Genomic DNA, 12,932 nt, shown 5'->3' with positions numbered 1-12,932 from the left:
TGTGGGGGGCCCCTCCCTTCATTCCAGGACAAGCACCCAAGGGGAACCTAATGGGTGTTTCCCTTCAAAAACAAAACCAGGGCCCCTTATAGGGGGAGCGGGGGGCGGTCCTCCCATCCCACCCAGACCGGCCTGTGGGGTGAGGAAGGGGTTGGGACCCCACACCCTTCACTCACAGAGCCGCAGAGCCATCAGGGGGTTTGGGCCCTGCCCCCTGTCACGCTGATCCGGTGCAAGGAAGCTTGCGGCTCCACTGATCCCGGTGCTGGGAGGCATATTACCCTTTTACTATATAGGATAGAGGCCTGGGGGCCGGCTGGTTTGCCCTGAAGGGTGTCCTGGATCAGGGTGGGGGTCCCCACTGAGGTGCCTGGCCAGTCTGGGTGAGGAGCTGAGGGCTGCTTTCAGGCTGGCAATTGACTGAAGCTCCCAACCACTCCTTTTTTTCTTTTCTTTTTTTTTTAAATTCTGGGCCAGCTTTAGCACTGGCTCTAGCTCTAGCTCTGAGGTTTCCGCTGCTATAATCGAAACAATGTATAACTCTAGCTCTGAGATCCCGGCTGGCTGAAAGCTGGTTTCTGGGGTTTTGTTTATCTTCTATGTTTGCAACATAGTTTCTTAGAGTTGTAGCTCAGAGGCCGGCAAGTCAGGCAGGGAACGTTGCAGTCTGCAGTCACTGGAGCAAGCAAGCCTCATGTTCACTTCCAGCTGCCTAGCTGCCGGCCGCCATCTTGGCTGACAGTTAATTTGCATAAGGATATGCTGATTAGCCAATGGGAAGGGTAGCGGTCGTACGCTAATTACCATGTTTCTCCTTTATTAGTGTAGATACTAGTAGCCCGGTGCACAAAAATTTGTGCACTCGGGGGGGGGGGCAGACCCCTCAGCCCGACCTGCACCCTCTGTCATGTCCCGAGACCCCGGCCACTCCTGGCATAGGCACAGGCCTACAGGCTTGGGGCGGCCTGGCTCCCGAGGCCCCATTTTATCAAGAGAACAAAGTCGGCAGTAGTTACAGCCCTCACCGAACCCAGTATAGTGCATCTGTGCATACAACTGCCTCGTTCATGTGCCTGCTTCGCCCTACTGAATTACTAACATCTTGAGGACATAGCTCTGTCTTATCCTGCTTCAACTTCAGTGCCTGGCCTGGTGCCAGGGACCTGAGAGGGTTTGCTGAGTGAGTGAATAATGAGTGAGTGAATGAGTGAATGGATGAGCAAGTAAGTGAATAAGCGAGCAGCTACGGGGCGGGAACTTCCGGCCCCGCTCCCGGATACCTGACGCCCACCCCGGGAAGTTCCCACTCCGCTCCCAGAGGCCCCACGCCCCTCTCCCAGCTGCATAGTTTGTGCAGGGCAAAGGCGGCCTGGGTTCTCTGCCTTTGCCCTTCCACCCAGCTCTTGTCTGCCGCCTGGGTTTCCGATCACCGTCAGTGGCAGGCGGCTTCTTCCGTCCTTCCCCTTTCGCCTCCCATCATTGTGCCTACATATGCAAATTATCTTTGTTGGAAGTTAATTTGCATATCGCCCTGATTAGCCAATGGGAAGCGTAGCGGAGGTACGGTTAATTACCCTTTTTGTCTTTTATTAGATAGGATTAGAGGCCTGATGCACGAAATTTGTGCAAGAGTAGGCCTTCCTTCCCCTGGCTGCTGGCACTGACTTTGCTCTGGCACCCGGGACCCAGGCTTCCCTCCGGCACCTGGAACCTGGGCTTCCCTCCAGCACCTGGGACTCGGGCTTCCCTTGCAACCCCGGATTTGTCCAGAAGGTTGTCCGGAAGGACATCCAGTCTAATTAGCATATTATGCTTTTATTATTATAGATATATATCCTATATAATAAAACCATAATATGCAAATTGGCTGAATGGTGGAACGACCAGTTGCTATGATGCGCACTGACTACCAGGGGGCAGATGCTCAATGCAGGAGCTACCCCCCGGTGGTCAGTGTGCTCCCACAGGGGGAGCGCTGCTCAGCCAGAAGCTGGGCTCATGGCTGGTGAGTGCAGTGGTGGTGGCAGGAGGTCTTGGACTGTGAGAGGGCACAAGCCGGGCTGAGGGACCCCTCGCCCCAGTGCACTAAATTTCATGCACCAGGCCTCTAGTATGTATATGTGTGTGTGTGTATGTGTATATATGTGTGTATATGTATGTATGTATGTGTATGTGTGTGTGTGTGTGTGTGTGCATGTGTGTATATATATATGAGACTGACTACACGTGTTTTTCTCCTGTCTTATTTGACTGTATAGATGCAGGAATAGCGTAGTCAAAGGGCTGCACTTAAGGTTTGGAGTTTTGACATGCAAATAAGACAAATTCAGAGGGGAGGAGGGAACAGAGGCTATATAAACAGGAAGTGACACAATGACAGAAAGGAATGTAAGCAGAGTAAGGATGGAAATGAAAACATCAGCAGATAAGAAACAATCAAATTTTGTAAGAATAACTGGAGGTCCTGGTGGAGTTAATGAATTATTAGAATTGGAGTTTTAAAGGCGTGAACTAGAAAGATAGGAGGCAGAAGTTAAGAGAGTGAGACGCTTGGAATCTGATTGTGGAGAGTTGCAGTTACTGATAATGACATAACATTATTTCACTTGGTATTGAGTGGTCAAGGTATAATGAAAAACAAGATTACCAGAAAATGGGAATTAAGGAACTAAGAGGTCATGGTATTAAAAACACCATCTATGCCCTGGCCAGTTTCTCAGTGGTTAGAACATCAGCCTGTGGACGGAAGGGTCTTGGGTTTGATTTCTGGTCAAGGGCACATACTTTGGTTATAGGTTCGATCCCCGGCCCTGGTGGCAGAGGGCTAGGGACTCTGGGCTACAAAGGTGGTCATTAGTTATCTGGTATCTAGCCCTGGAAAGATTGGAGCAGAGGAGTATTGCTTTCTGGAGTGTAAGAACCAGATAAAGGATATGGGTGCCTGAAGGAACTCTGGACTGGTTGGTTTACTTATCAAAGGCATGCTTACAGGAATTAGCTAACCGTGGGGCCCTACTTCGTCAGGGTCAGTAGAGCCCCAAATGCCAAAGCATCAAGAACACAGAAAATATAGTTAAGTATAATTAATACAAGAGTATACCTATCCCACCCACTTCCAGCCCTACTAGTCAGTACAAAGGACGTAGGAGAGAAAACAGCCACCACCGAGAAAGCTGCAGGGGAAATGGAATCCTTGGTTTTGTGTTGTTCTATATGTTTACCTTATTGACACTATCCTAGCATTTCCCAGTTATTGATGTTAAACTGAAAATTCAAAGATCTTCCCTCTTTTCTTTCCTTTACACACACATGCACACATACAAACATACACACACTCTCACAACTATGACATGGGAAGTCTTGTTGGGAAATCAAACATTTTTATAACCCTGAGTTAAATTTTAATCATGAGATCATAAAGCAAACACTACTTTCCACTAACAATCATTTGATCCATATTTGAAGTCACTGTATAAAAAACAACTTTTCAAAACGGTATTTCCAACTCTAACTCAAGTATACACCAAAGTACTCTATATTACGTAGCAACATAACAGAATATTTCAAAAATTTTATTGGTTATTTAAAGAGAAAGAATGTGCATTGAAGACAGTTATAAGAAGTAAATTTCACAAAGTAAAAATTCAAAAATCTTTTTATCAGGATTTTTACTAAACAAAATAATTTAACCTCATATTTCACATTATAACCTTCTACTTATGCTTTATGTTAATGTAGAGAAGTTTCAATGCAAAGTGCTAAAAAATGGGAGAGGGCACATAACAAACACTTTCTATATGTAAGAGAATACATGAGGTACCCCTGGGGATGTTCACATCAATGACATGATCTAATCTCAAGGAGCTTATATAACAACAGACATACATGACTAACCTAATACAAAATAGAATGTGACTTAGTGCTTAAAAGAGAGGACTGTGAAGTACAAAGCCATTTACTCCAAACTCCTGGTCTAAATATGAAAAAAAACACACACCAAGCTAACAGAAATCATAAGATAATGCACAGCCAGAAGGCAGATAGATCTCTGTCTTGTCAAGTCCAGTGCTTCCTCCACTCTACCATGCTGTCTCTCATTCTATCTTTTTTCTATCAGTTTTACTTATTTATTTTTTAACTGTATTATTATTCCATTATTGAGGAATTCACTTCTATTACTGTCATGAAGCACAGGTTGGGTTAACTGACGAGTTCTTGAGGTACCTACACCCTACTCTGGACTTTCTGGTTATAACCACTGTCTATCTCAACTGAAAGCCAGACTCAGGAAGCCTCAATCCCTGCCCTCTCATTCCTGTAAGATGCCAAAGTCAACCATGGAGGAGGTTTTTTTCAGAGGAAAAGAGGGCTTTGTCTTCCCAGAAGACAAATCCTCTACTTTGCCTTAAAAGGTAGATAGCAACCCAAACCACAAACAGGTTGGGACCTCTACAGACCTCAATTCCATAATTTTTAATGATAACAAATAAAGGATAACATTGATGGAATTTCTCCTTTTCTCTAATAAATAAAAATTTGGTCTATACCAAGCATATACTCAATCTCTAAAGAAATGTGTAATTTCATGGGACCAACTACTAGGAATAACATATACTAAAATGTATTTAGTGCTTACCATATGGCAGGTCACTGTGCTAAGTGCTTTATGAGCATCTCATTTAACCCTCACAACAACACTCTGAAGTGGGTATTGTGATAATCATTTTTTTTCAGGTGAGGAAACTAATGATAACTGGTCAGTTCAAATTCATAGTTACAAGTGGTGGACCTGGCTTGACTACAAAGCCTGCTCTTACAACAATGCCACTATATCACCTACTAGAGAAAAAAATATATACATTTAAAATTGATAGTTGAAACTCAATGATGAGCCTATGATCTATACTGGAAGATAATGATTTTCTAAATTTGTCTTACAGTCTCTGTTTAAATTATATGTCACTGTTCTTACACATGGGGGGAAGCTAAGGTTAGGCAATTTTCCATTTATGCTTGTAGGAGCGTCATATAAGAAACTCTGAAATAAAGAAATAGGCCATTCAAGCAATGGCTGGAGCATAAAATGAAGAAAAATAAGCCAAATCACACAAATATACTTAAAATTTAATCACTCAAAAGTAATTTTCTACACTAAAATCAACATGATTTTGATTATAGGCAAGAAGTATGTCAACAAACAGCCAAAAGCCTAGCATCTAAAAAACACCTAGGATCCAGGACATAAAAACAGAAAAATCTGAGTTCTCATAAAAGTCAAACTGATAACTGGCACTGGCATTTAGGACAGACATACAGACCAATGAAACAGAACGGAGAGACCAGAAATAAACCCTAACGTTTATGTGTCAGCTTAGACTGCCATAACAAAGTATCACAGACTAGTGGCTTAACCAACAGAAATTTATTTCTCACAATTCTGAAAGCTGGAGGTCCAAGATCAGGGTGCCACCATGGTCGGGTTCTGGTGAGAACTCTCTTCATAGCTTGTAATTAGTCACCTTCTCGCTGTGTCCTCACACAGCAGAGACAGGCAGACTCTCTGGTATATCTTCTTACAAGGGCACCATTCCCATCATGAGGGTCCCACCCTCATGTCCTCATTTAAATCTAATTACCTCCCAAAGGCACAAAATATAGTCCCTGAATATCATCATACTGGAAGTTATGACTTCTAAATATAAATTTTGGGGTAAAACAATTCAGTCCATAGCAATGGGCAATGGATTTTCAACAAGGATGTACAGGCAATCCTATGGGGAAAGAGCAGTCTCTTCAAAAATGGTCCTGGAATAACTAGATATCAGACACAAAAGAATGAAGTTGGACTCTTCCTTATCTATACTAATAAAAGTCTAGGTTGTCCTCGCACCCTCGCTCAGCTCTCCACGCTGCCACAAGATGGCTGGCAAGGGAAGGCAGTTGGGGGCGATCAGGTTGGCAGGCAGAAGTGGTTAGGGGCAATCAGGCAGGCAGGTGAGTGGTTAGAAGCCAGCAGTCCTGGATTGTGAGAGGGATGTCCGACTGCCGATTTAGGCCCAATTCCTGTGGTCCTAAACCGGCAGTTGGACATCCCACGAGGGTTCCAGATTGAAGAGGATGCAGGCCGGGTTGAGGGACAACCCCCCACACACCCCCCGGGCACAAATTTCATGCACCAGGCCTCCAGTATAGAATAAAGAAGGCCACCAATTATACTTGCCAAAAGTCAAGTTTTCTATGGATATGTCCAAGTCACTATGTAAACAGCAGAAGTGCATGTCTTCCCTAAAACTGACATCTCAAACATATAGAGTTAAGATACCTCACAAATTCAGTTCCTTCAAAAATCTGCACTATCCACAGTTACCCAAACTACATATATTCTTAGAACAATCTTGAGAAACTCCAACATTCACTCCACTACAAATGAAAACCACAAGATACCACTTCATATTCGCTAGGAAGGCTATAATAAAAAAAAAAGACAGAAGGTAATAATTAGTGTTATAAGGATGTGGAGAAACTAAAACCCTCAAACACTGCTGGTAGGAATGTAAAATGGTAGCCTTGTTAGAAAAAGAGTCCATCAGTTCAAAAAATTAAAAATAGAATCCTATATTAAAAAAGCCTGTGGTCGTGACAGCACCACGTTGTAACGACCGATCACCAGGAGGCTGTGTGCACCAGCGAGTTTGGGTCTCGCGCAATTTCGAGGCGTGCACGGGTGGGCGGGGCTGCATGCGGGGCAAGGCATGCACGGGTAGGCGAGGACTTAACTCTAGGTCTCGCAGTGCCCGGCCGGACTTGACGCGGTGTCCCCGTGGGCGCCGGCCCAGACTCTGACAGGAGGGAGGAGGGAGCCAGATACCCACAATATTAAAGTATTTCCTCTAATTAATTCCCTTTTAATTTGCACAAATTTCATGCACTGGGCCACTAGTTATTATATAAACTCAGCAATTCCAATCCTAGGTACATATCCAAGAGAAATGAAAACACAGGTTCCCACAAAAATTTGCATATGAATGTTCCTAGCACCATGAGTCACATAGCTCAAAAGTGGAAACAACATAAATGTCCATCAACTGATGAAATAAAAAAAAGGAGGTATAGTCATATGATGAAACATCATTTAGCAATAAAGAAAATGAAGTGCTGATACATAGAGCAACATGGATGAACCTTGAAAACATCATGCTTAGTAAAATGTCAGTCACAAAAGACAACAAATTGTCTAATTCCATTTACGTGAAAAGTTCAGAACAGGCAAATCAATAGACACAGACAGTAGATTAATGCTGCCTAGGGCAGGGTGTTGAGGGAATGGAATGACAGATTATGGGTGCGGGGTTTCTTATTAGGATATTGATAATGCTCTAAAATTAAATTATGATCATGGCTGCACAACTGTAGAAATACTATGACTATTGAATTATACACTTTAAATGGGTGAATTATATTTATGATATGTGAATTTTATCTCAATAAAGATGTTTTTGAAGTGCCCTTCTAGTTGCTAGATAGGATGCTTGCCCAATTCATGAAAATTAAGTCTTCAAAAATAAATACATAAATATTTTTTAAAAACCTGGTAATTAACAAATCTGTGGTACTATGTAATGACATAATTGCCAATATTGGCTCCAAAATTTAGTTCCACATTTACTTATGTGGGTATTCAGAACAAGCCACCCCAAGATGTGCCTCAGTTATAAGCAAATTATTTTGAACTAAAGGCAATTTTAACTTCAGGCTCAAGAGAAACTTCTGCCCCTCCCTTTAACTACTTAGAAGAACTTGAATTAGGAGCCTTGCCCATAATAAGAGATTATCAGCAATAACCTTTTGACCCACCTGTATGGTAGTGCAAACTTCAATTTAAACATCTGCTCTTCTTATCATCCAGTAATGACACTTTGAGGCCCCCAAGAGGCAATACCTCATCCCTGGATCAGAATGTCTTATACCTCAATCCCCTTTTTTATCTCTGCTCATCTCAGATATGTGGCATTCCCATTTGCATGAGATTAAATTTATTTACTCTTGACAATCTTCCTCCTGTTGATCTGATTATTTGGCCAGCCAAAAGAACCAGAGGAGGGAAAGAGAAATGTTTCCCCTTCTTCACACTTATTATCAATCACTGAAATAAAATACCACTAGCCAGTACATACCTAGCCCTTCACACACAGCTTTGCCCAAAATAGGGCATAATAAATATCTACTAAGTAAGTGTATGTGAGGGATGGTAGGACAGAAAACCACTAAAATATTATTAGAATGATACTAACTTCCATATATTAGAGAAAGGGAAGAAATTATGGGATGGCAGTATTTAAATTACTGAAATGAAATACAAATAAACAACTCAAGATTTATAAACATAAAAAACGTAGTTAACGATTTTTATAATGCTTACTAGAGGCCAATGCACGAAATTCGTGCAAGGGGCTCAGCCCGCGCCATGGTGGCTGCCGCCTCTGCCTCGGCCCCTGCCCGCCACAGCCTCGGCCTCCTCTGCCGCAGCTATGTCCAGAAGGCCATCGGGAAGGACATCTGGAAGGATGCCTGATCTAATTAGCATATTGTTTTTATTATTATAGATTGTATGCCAGGCATCTTACATTTGAGGAAATTCCAGGCACATAGGGGTTAAGTTTGAGGCACACAGCTACCAAATGGCAGAGCAGGGTATTTGATCCTAGGCATTTTAGTCCTAGAGTCCATGTTCTTAAACACTAAGACAGCAATTTTCAACCGGTGTGCTGTAAGAATTTTTAAAACATGTAACACCTGACTATTTAGTCAGGGGCACTGGCCTCTTTTTCCTTAGATTGTCAAATTAAAAAAATGACAACAGCCAACATAACAATACGTATGTGAATAAATCAAAATTATACTGATTTTTGTCGGATTGGCAAAAAATATTTTTAAAAATCTGTGTGCTATAGTATTGTAGTAATTAGTTTATGTGTGCCATGAGATAGAAAAGGTTGAAAATCAATGCACTAAGGTATTTAAGACCTCTCTAAAGTCATTTAAATAGATTCTTTAAAAAGAGATATAATTTTGAGTAAATACATTAGAAAGTACTTTCCCCCGGATACATTTAGCAAAAATTAGTGTCAAATAATTATACATTTGCACAGATAACAGCAAAGCATTAAAACTGAATTCTATTCAATTAGAAATGGGGATTAATATAAAGTACTTTATCCCATTATTTAATAATGACAATTCTCTAAGTTCACCAAACACAAGTTCAATGGAAGTTCTATTTTCAAAAATGTTGACCACATACAAGTCAAGAGAATAAAATTTATGATCTCATATTTTTATAAACACACATAATTTACTGAAAGCTTTACATATCAATAATATAGAAATCAGTATAGCAATGGTTTTCAACAGAGGGCAAATTTACCCCAGAGGACTTTTGGCAAATTCCGGAGACATTTTGGTTGTCACAACTTGTGGGGGAGGAGCTCTAGGAAGGATGTGGAGGGGAAGTGCTACTGGTATCTAGTGGCTACAGGCTAGGGATGCTGCTAAATATCCTAAAATGCACAGCACAGCCCTTACAACAAAGAATTATCTAACTCAAAATGTCAACAGTGCTACTGTTGAGAAATTCTGGCATAGAGTAATTCATTCAAATTAACAGGTAGCTCACTACTCATTTCTTCTCTCAGGATCAAACTCAAGTTAGTATGTAGCCTCTACCAATACTAAGTCTCCTAATACTCTAATACTAATACTTAGCCTCTACTAATACTAAGTTAACTTGGAATTTAAATGAATGGATTTTTCTTAGAAGTTTATAAAAATATATGAAATAACATATACATGTTTTAAAAAATGATTACATATTAGACTTAAATATAAGAGAAAAAAAGATAAAGAAAGCACTTACTGTAAAAATGTTCTAAATTCTGAAGCTTCAAAGTTCTCCACAGCAATAGGCTCATGACTTGTTAAATTATTTGATGTCTGTCCAATACTATGAAAATAGAAGTCAGGAACCCTTGCAAAAAGGACTGCTCTGTGTGCTTTGAACAAAGTACAACCTATAGAGAAAGTAACATCTGTATGTATTTCTTCCCTTAGGAGCCTGTCAGGAATAGAAAGAAACAATAGTTTAATTAGTGACACAAATATATAATATACCCATTTTTATAAAGTTTTGAAAATAGCAAAAACAAAATAAATACAGAGGTAACATAAAATAAATATGTTAATATAAAAATGAGTTTGTTTTTAGTTCATTTCAAAGAACACTATTTAATATTGGCTATGAATCTAATTTTCTAAAAGTTACATGTGAAAACCAAAGTAATTTCACTAAAAGAGTAAGACTACTTTTTCAAAAAGTATTTTTTTATTCCTTTTAATAATAGTAAAATTTAGCCCTGACTGGTTTGGCTCAGTGGATAGAGCGTCACCCTCCGGACTGAAAGGTCCCAGGTTCGATTCCGGTCAAGGGCATGTACCTTGGTTGCGGGCACATTCCCAGTGGGAGGTGTGTAGGAGGCAGCTGATCGATGGTTCTCTTTCATCGAAGTTTCTAACTCTCTATCTCTCTCCCTTCCTCTCTGTAAAAAATCAATAAAATATATTTACAAAAATAGTAAAATTTATCTCCTGCTATTTATGTTGATTTTCTATTTTAGATTTATTTTGAGAAAAACAAAGTAATAATATAGTTGACATTGTGCAGAATCAATTTTTTTTAATCTTACTAAAATTGAAGTCAGAAAAGTAAATAGTCAACAACACCAGCAAAGCAGATATAATAGATAACAGATTAGAAATTGGTATACTTTGTTCTGACCATTGTTAAATACCAAGTCTAAAATGCAGTCTTGGCTTCAAGAATGTGACATTTAAGCCCTTTTCCACCACCTCCCCCATAACAAACACAACTAACCATGCTCTAATCTATTATTAAAATGATTTTAAATACATTCAAATTCTTTTATTAATGTACAGACATAGCCCACTGATTAATATGTGTAGTAAGGTGATGGAAGAACAGAAATCAGCATCATAATAGAAACTGTGATAATATAATCTTTGTCTCTGTGGTAAGTATATATTTTACTTCATATTACTATAACATTATCATCAACAAGATATGTATTCTCAGAGGACTTGTATTTGCAGTGTATAATTGGCAATCACACCAGTTCTCTATAGGAGTCCAAGTAATGGATAAAGATATCCATTACAGTGAAAGCTTAGAATGTTGCCATTAACACACTCCCCTAAGACCAAGTTAATGGCTCTTTTTCTGTTCCCATCGGACTCAGTACATACCTCTATTACAGTACTTCTGTCATTGCATCATCATTTTTATGTGTTTTTCTCCCTATTAGACAATGAACTCCCCAAAGGCAAAAACTGTGTATCTTCAGTATATACTAAGAGCTCAATATCTGCTGTTAAATTTTGTTGTATTTTATCCTAAACAAGACAAATGCTTCAGAGCAAAGCTTTTAGAACCTTGGGAATGACGAGCAAACAGATGCATTTTAGTCAACATTTTCATCAATAATTTATTTTCATAGTTGATTTTTAAATTTATGCAAAAATGTATTGATTTCTCAAAAATTAATACAAATTCAAGTTGTACAAATAATTTGTTCATTCTTCCCCCTTCTTTCCATCCCCCACTTCTTGCCAAGTGAATAAAGAAGCATTGCAGTTGGTAGCCATATAACCTTCACTAGAGAATCTGTTTTGAACATAATAGATGCTCATGAGTATTTGAAAAATTTAAAAAAGTTAATGTGTTAAAAAAATTGTTAATGTGAAAATATTGTATCAGTTACAAGTAACAATATCTGTCTCAGACCTCTTAAGAGAGGTTTAATGGCTCATATAATAGTAAGATCTAAAAGAAGGACAGGTAGAGCAAAGGCTCAATGATGTCAAGGCCCAGCTTCTTTCCACATCATTTCTCTACCAACAACTACTATATTAACCTATCTAAAGCATTTTAGACTGCTGATTAAACCTAATTATCACTAAAAATTTATTGAACAAGTACTATGTACTAAGCACTGGGGACATAAAGATGCCTAAAACATAATATCTGCCCTCAAGAGTATATAGAATAATAATAGGGAGGGCATGCCTGAAAATTGAAGAGCATGATATATTCAATAGCACAAATAAATAAATTTTGTTCAGAGGCAGACATAAGAGAAGACCTTATAGAGGACATGAAAACCAAATTGGGATTTTAAAGATTGAATAAGAGTTGGTCAGAGAAACAAAGCAAGGTAGAAAGGAGTTCCTGATATAGATAGATAGATAGATAGATAGATATATATATATATATATATATATATATATATATATATATATATATATATATATATTATATATATATATATATGAATGAGTGTAGAGCTACAACTACAAATTGGTCAGCAGAGTATTGAGATGATAAGTGGAAGATGAAGCTGTAGGGATAAAGATGAATAAGAGGCAAAAAGCCTGGCTCAGTGGTTGAGCGTCAACCTATGAGCCAGGAAATCATGGTTCGATTACCGGTCAGGGCACATGCCCGGGTTGTGGGCTTGATCCCCAGTGTGGGGCCTGCAGGAAGCAGTTGATCAATGATTCTCTCTCATTATTGATGTTTCTATCTCCCTCTCCCTTCCTCTCTGAAATCAATAAAAGTATATTTTTAAACAAAGAGGCAAAGAGCTAAATTCTATCTTACAGTTGAAGGAGAATCACCAAATGGTTCGAAACATGAATAAATTTATTTTTCAAAATATCGTATGTTAGCTGTGTAGAAGAGGAATTAGGGGAACATGAGAATGAAGACTACTATACCACACAGATAAATGATGTAAAGGAATTATGCCAGGAGAAAATGAATGGTGACAGAGAATAAGGATAGAATTAAAATATATTTAAGT

This window comes from Myotis lucifugus, unplaced genomic scaffold (assembly GCF_000147115.1).
Source record: "Myotis lucifugus unplaced genomic scaffold, Myoluc2.0 scaffold_110, whole genome shotgun sequence".
Lineage (NCBI taxonomy): Eukaryota > Metazoa > Chordata > Mammalia > Chiroptera > Vespertilionidae > Myotis > Myotis lucifugus.
The sequence above is the reverse complement of the archived record's forward strand: the minus strand, read 5'-3'. Positions refer to the sequence as shown.